Here is a 7,500-nt window from a genome sequence, read left to right as displayed (position 1 = left end):
TGTGCCTGTTATGCCTTAGAAGTGAAATGGGGTCGCCGACCTTACAGAGGGTGATGCTGTAGGTTCCTCTTACCCCAGATATAACGATTGAGTTGTGTTGTGATTTGACAGATTAGTTGACTGTTTTTTGTTAGGTGAGGATTTGCATGTTAGAATTTTGTCAATACGAACATACACAATCTCTCTTTAATTTGGCTACACCACTAATCTCTTTGTGAGTGATTGTCTGTGTTTTGTGCTTGTCTGTGTTTTGCGTATGTTTGTGTCTCTGCATGTCTTTGTGTGTGTTTCTGGTTGTGTGTGTGTTTCTGTCTCTCTGTGTGTTTCTGTTCCTGTGTATGTTTCTGTCTGTTTGTGTGTTTCTGTCTGTGTGTGTTTCTGTCTTTGTGTGTGCTTCTGTCTCTGTGTATCTGTCTGTGTTTAACTGTTGCTGTTTATGTTTGTATTTGTTTACTTTTGTCTGTGCCTAGCTGTGTTTGCTTGTGTCTATGTATATCAGATTTCGTATTCTTTTCTCTGTGTCTATCTGTGTTGGTTCATGTCTCTCTCTCTCTCTCTGTCAAACTGTGACTGTCTGCATCTGTCTGCCTTTGTCTGTGAATGTCTATGTTTGTTTGTGTCTGTGTGTCAACCTACTTTTGTCTTTAATCTGTACATAGTTCCTTTTTAGCCCAGACTATATTAAATCAATGAGCAACACACTTTTCGTCGGCCCCAGAGCAGTAGACGTTCGTTGTGGCAACAACGTAGTAAAAAACCGGCCTACAAGTCACGAAATTAATAATTTCTAGGCTGGTCTAAATTGGGATGAATAAGCCTAAGATAAAAGTTTCACACTCTTGCTTTAAGGTTTCTGGTCAAAGAAAAAACAGCGACTTTGGTTGAATTCATTTTTTTTCTTTTGTGCCCAGGCGATGAGGGTAGCATGTGACTGTTGTGTGGTATGTGTTATATCATGAGTGTGTGTTTATCTACTCCTGTCACTCTGTCTGTCTCTCTCTCTTATCTGGCAGCATCGCTGTTCCACCAGCTGTCAGCCATCAGTGCCAGATTCATAATAGTTAACTAACCTGACTCAACATTCCTTACAAATGAGACAACGGCATTTCCAGCTTCTACCCCCCCTCCCTTCCTACCGTTCTCTGTTTCCCCGTTATGCCTCCCGTTTTCCGTTCTCCGTTAAGTCTCTCTCTCTCTCTCTCTCTCTCTCAAATTCTGTCTTCCGTTGTATATATTTCTCCTTTCCCTAACTCCCGTTTGCAGTCTCCAGGTGTCTGTTTACCGTTACGTCTAATGCTCTGTTTGTCTCCCACCCTTCTCTCTCCTCTCTGTCTACATTTTTCGACATTGTATTCTCTCTCTTTCTCTCTCTCTCTCTCTCTCTCTCTCTCTCTCTCTCTCTCTCTCTCTCTCTCTCTCTCTCTCTATCTATCTATCTATCTATCTTCTTTCCTGTATACTTTTATTCACTCTTCCATCCTTCCCTCCCTCTCTTCTCTTTCTTACTCCTTCCCTCTCTCTCTTCTTCTTTTTCTTACTCCTTCCCTCTCTTCCTCCTTCCACATTTTTCGCTCGTTGTCTCTCTTTCTCTCCCTCCGTATTCCCTTTGTTTTTCCCTTTTCTTTATTTCCTTACTTTCCTCCCTTTATCCTTACTTTCCTTTTTCCTGGAAGGGCGGCAAAAGGGATGGAGGAAGAGATGGAAGGTACAGGGAAGAGAGAGAGGCAGAGAAAGATAGAAGGGAAAGGAAGGAGAGGGAGAAAGAGATGGAAAGAAGAGGGAGGAGAGAGAGAGAGAGAGAGAGAGAGAGAGAGAGAGAGAGAGAGAGAGAGAGAGAGAGAGGGGAGGGGGGAAGGAATGGAGAGAGGCACAAGTGAGAAAATATAGAGGGAGGGAGGGAGTGAGGGAGAGAGGGAGAGAATACGATCTCTCCCTCCCACTATCTCCATCCTCCATCCTGTCTCCCTCTCTCCCTGTCAACGAATGGCTGCAGATGGCAAGCCTGACATTAGAATGAAATGGTGTAGTTGGTAAGCCTGGGGACCCGGAACAATGCTTTGAGGGGATGGAAGGGGAAAAGGGGGAAGGGGGAAGGGGGAGGGGGAAGGAGAGGGAGACTGGAGAAAGGGGAAGAAAAGGTGAAAGAGAGGAATTGGGATTTCCGGATACCACCCTTCCTAATATCTACAAGTACATAAAGCTCTGATCGAATGGGATTTGTAAAGGATTTCGACCCTCTCTGGCATGTATGTTTGTATTAATAATAATAATAATAATAATAATAATAATAACAGTAATCACAATGGTCAGCTACTTAAATTCCACATCAATATCGGGTGTTAATTTCCTTACAAAGTCAAAAAATTGTGCTCTCTCTAGGAAAATATCGCGATATAAAAAACTACAATAAAATCGAAGGATTTAATTTTAACGTTTTGTCTCTGTTTCCCAAAGTTCCTTTGATTTCCTTGTTGAAGAGTTGTGCAAATTTATACTGGTCCTGCCTGCCTCACTTGTCATCAGATTAAACTATGCACTGCTGATTGTAAATTTGAGTTCACTAATAGATATTCCCCAGGAAAAAAATTTGGAATGGCTATGGGAAATCCATTGTTACTTGTTTTCCAAAAATTCTACATTGAATACTAGTCAACTGTTATAAATATATATATATATATATATATATATATATATATATATATATATATATATATAAATATATATATATAATATATATATATATAATATATATATATATATATATATATATATATATATATATATATATATATATATATATATATATATATATTTATATATATATATATATATGGTTGTTTAATATATTTATAGATGGGGTTGTTAGAGAAGTAAATGCTAGGGTCTTGACAAGAGGTGTGGAGTTAAAAGATAAAGAATCACACATAAAGTGGGGGTTGTCACAGCTGCTCTTTGCTGATGACACTGTGCTCTTGGGAGATTCTGAAGAGAAGTTGCAGAGATTGGTGGATGAATTTGGTAGGGTGTGCAAAAGAAGAAAATTAAAGGTGAATACAGGAAAGAGTAAGGTTATGAGGATAACAAAAATATTAGGTGATGAAAGATTGGATATCAGATTGGAGGGAGAGAGTATGGAGGAGGTGAATGTATTCAGATATTTGGGAGTGGACGTGTCAGCGGATGGGTCTATGAAGGATGAGGTGAATCATAGAATTGATGAGGGGAAAAGGGTGAGTGGTGCACTTAGGAGTCTGTGGAGACAAAGAACTTTGTCCTTGGAGGCAAAGAGGGGAATGTATGAGAGAATAGTTTCAACAACGCTCTTATATGGGTGTGAAGCATGGGTGATGAATGTTGCAGCGAGGAGAAGGCTGGAGGCAGTGGAGATGTCATGTCTGAGGGCAATGTGTGGTGTGAATATAATGCAGAGAATTCGTAGTTGGAAGTTAGGAGGAGGTGCGGGATTACCAAAACTGTTGTCCAGAGGGCTGAGGAAGGGTTGTTGAGGTGGTTCGGACATGTAGAGAGAATGGACCGAAGCAAAATGACTTCAAGAGTGTATCAGTCTATAGTGGAAGGAAGGCGGGGTAGGGGTCGGCCTAGGAAAGGTTGGAGGGAGGGGGTAAAGGAGGTTTTGTGTGCGAGGGGCTTGGGCTTCCAGCAGGCGTGCGTGAGCGTGTTTGATAGGAGTGAATGGAGACGAATGGTTTTTAATACTTGACGTGCTGTTGGAGTGTGAGCAAAGTAACATTCATGAAGGGGTTCAGGGAAACCGGCAGGCCGGACTTGAGTCCTGGAGATGGGAAGTACAGTGCCTGCACTCTGAAGGAGGGGTGTTAATGTTGCAGTTTAAAAAGTGTAGTGTAAAGCACCCTTCTGGCAAGACAGTGATGGAGTGAATGATGGTGAAAGTTTTTCTTTTTCGGGCCATCCTGCCTTGGTGGGAATCGGCTAGTGTGATAATAAAAAAAAAATATATATATATATATATATACATATACGTCGTGCCGAATACGTAAAACTAGTCAATTAGCAAGAACTAATAAAAAATTAAGTCTTTTCTAAACTTTTCTCTTATACGTATAAAGATGTATTTTTTCATTGATATTAATGTAAGTTTTCTAAGGTTCTTTTGCAACAAAAGCACCTTGGAAAACTTACCTAACCTTATTATAACGAGCACAATTTAATTTAGCCTAATCCAACTAAATGTATTTTAGATAAGTTTACAATAATTTAATAATAAACAAACAAAATGAAATTATTTTTTCCTTAGGTTCAGAATGATTTTTGTGAAAATTATGACATATACAAATTTTCGCTTGCCTTATTCAGCAAGAAGAGCGTTGCTATTTAAGCCAAAATCGCAAGTTTTAACTAAATAGCTGGACACACACACACACACACACACACACACACACACACACACACACACACACACACACACACACACACACACACACACATATACATATATATATATATATATATATATATATATATATATATATATATATATATGTATATATATATATATATATATATATATATATATATATATATATATACATATATATATATATATATATATATATATATATATATATATATATATATATATATATATATATATATATATATTTATATATATATATATATATATATATGTATATATATGTCGTGCCGAATAGGCAGAACTTGCGATCTTGGCTTAAATAGCAACGCTCATCTTGCCATATAGGACAAGCGAAAATTTGTGTATGCAATAATTTCGCCAAAATCATTCTGAACCTAACGAAAAAAAATATATTTCACTGTGTTTGTTTAGTATTAAATTATTGTAAACAAATCTAAAATATATTTAGTTGAGTTAAGCTAAAATAAATTGTTCTTGTTATAATAAGGTTAGGTAAGCTTTCTAAGTTCCTTTTGGTGCAAAATTATAAATTTCTGCATCAACATTAATGAAAAAAATATATCTTTGAACGTATGAGAGAAAATTTTAGAAAGGACTTAATTTTAAATGAGTTCTTGCTAATTGACCAGTTTTACATATTCGGCACGACATATATATATATATATATATATATATATATATATATATATATATATATATATATATATATATATATATAAATATACATATACATATATATGTATATATATATATGTATATATAAATATATGTATATGTATATATATATATATATATATACATATATACATATATATACATATATATATATATATATATATATATATATATATATATACATATATACATATATATATATATATATGTATATATACATATATGTATATGTATATATATATATATATATATATATATATATATATATATATATATATATATATATATATATATATATATATATATATATATATATATATGTCGTGCCGAATATGTAAAACTGGTCAGTTAGCAAGAACTCATTTAAAATTAAGTCCTTTCTAAAATTTCCTCTTATACGTTTAAAGATATATTTTTTTCATTAATGTTAATGTAAAAAATTTTAATTTTGCACCAGAAGAATCTTAGAAAACTTACCTAACCTTATTATAACAAGAACAATTTATTTTAGCCTAACCCAACTAAATATATTTTAGATTTGTTTACAGAAATTTAATACTAAACAAACACAGTGAAATATATTTTTTTCGTTAGGTTCAGAATGATTTTGGAAAAAATTATTGCATTCACTAATTTTCACTTGTCCTATATGGCAAGATGAGCGTTGCTATTTAAGCCAAGATCGCAAGTTCTGCCTATTCGGCACGACATATATATATATATATATATATATATATATATATATATATATATATATATATATATATATATATATATATATATATATATATATATATATATGCAATAAGATCACAGTAAACAGGTGATTTCAGAATATGCAAAACAACCACTCTGAAAGAATAGAGAAATTCCAAGCGCTTTCGTGACTACTCACATTATCAAGGAACTATGAAAGTAAAGCATCCAAGGAAGCTATATAAGGGGTCTGGCTAACACCTCACTATCAGATCCCACAACGGTTAAACACCTGACGCGCGCCGGCCCAACTGGACAGGTCCTTTGCACAACTCACCCACAAACTATTCTACCCAAGAAAATTTAAAAATTATTATTTGTCCAGTGTATTATTAAATTCTTCCCAAATGCTATTAATTATAAATGGATCTAATTTATATAAACCAAAGGAAATATTCATATTATTGTCCAAACTGCTTTTTATGAAACAAGATTCAATTATATTCCTGTCGACCATGGACTTGCTTGATACTACTTTCTCAACATTTTGAAAATCAATTGGATGGTTAAAATCTCTTACATGAATAAAAATATGTTGGTTCTCCCTTACCATGAAAACTTGGTTGATATGCCTTCTTTTCTTAAGACTTTTAATATTAAAGTTGTATTCAAAAATCTTGATACAGTAAAAAAACTTCTGATAAAGAATTCCCCCCAAAATGCTGACGGATGTGTCTATAAGATTCCTTGTAAAATTTGCGATAAAGTTTATTACGGTCAAACTGGTAAAAATCTCGAACTAAGATTAAAACAACATAAATATAGCATTAGAACTGGACAAGATTCCAATGCTCTATTTATTCATGTAAGAGATTTTAACCATCCAATTGATTTTCAAAAAATTGAGAAAGTAGTATCAAGCAAGTCCATGGTCGACAGGAATATAATTGAATCTTGTTTCATAAAAAGAAATTTTGACAATAATATGAATATTTCCTTTGGTTTATATAAATTTGATCCATTTATAATTAATAGAATTTGGGAAGAATTTAATAATACACTGGACAAATAATAATTTTTAAATTTTTTTTGGGTAGAATAGTTCGTTGGTGGGTTGTGCAAAGGACCTGTCCAGTTGGGCCGGCGCGCGTCAGGTGTTTAACCGTTGTGGGATCTGATAGTGAGGTGTTAGCCAGACCCCTTATATAGCTTCCTTGGATGCTTTACTTTCATAGTTCCTTGATAATGTGAGTAGTCACGAAAGCGCTTGGAATTTCTCTATTCTTTCAGAGTGGTGGTGGTGGTGATGGTGGTGGTGATGGCTGTGGTGGTGGTGGTGGTGGTGGTGGTGATAGTGGTGTTGGTGTTGATGATGGTGGTGGTGGTGATGGTGGTGGTGGTGGTGGTGGTGGTGATGGTGGTGGTGGTGGTGGTGATGGTGGTGGTGGTGGTGGTGGTGGTGGTGGTGGTGGTGGTGGTGGTGGTGGTGGTGGTGGTGGTGGTGGTGATGGTGGTGGTGGTGGTGGTGGTGGTGGTGGTGGTGGTGGTGGTGGTGATGGTGGTGGTGATGGTGGTGGTGATGGTGGTGGTGGTGGTGGTGGTGGTGGTGGTGGTGATGGTGGTGGTGGTGGTGGTGGTGGTGGTGGTGGTGGTGGTGGTGGTGGTGGTGGTGGTGGTGGTGGTGGTGGTGGTGGTGATGGTGGTGGTGGTGG

The sequence above is a fragment of the Cherax quadricarinatus genome, chromosome 64, assembly GCF_038502225.1.
Source record: "Cherax quadricarinatus isolate ZL_2023a chromosome 64, ASM3850222v1, whole genome shotgun sequence".
NCBI lineage: Eukaryota > Metazoa > Arthropoda > Malacostraca > Decapoda > Parastacidae > Cherax > Cherax quadricarinatus.
The sequence above is the reverse complement of the archived record's forward strand: the minus strand, read 5'-3'. Positions refer to the sequence as shown.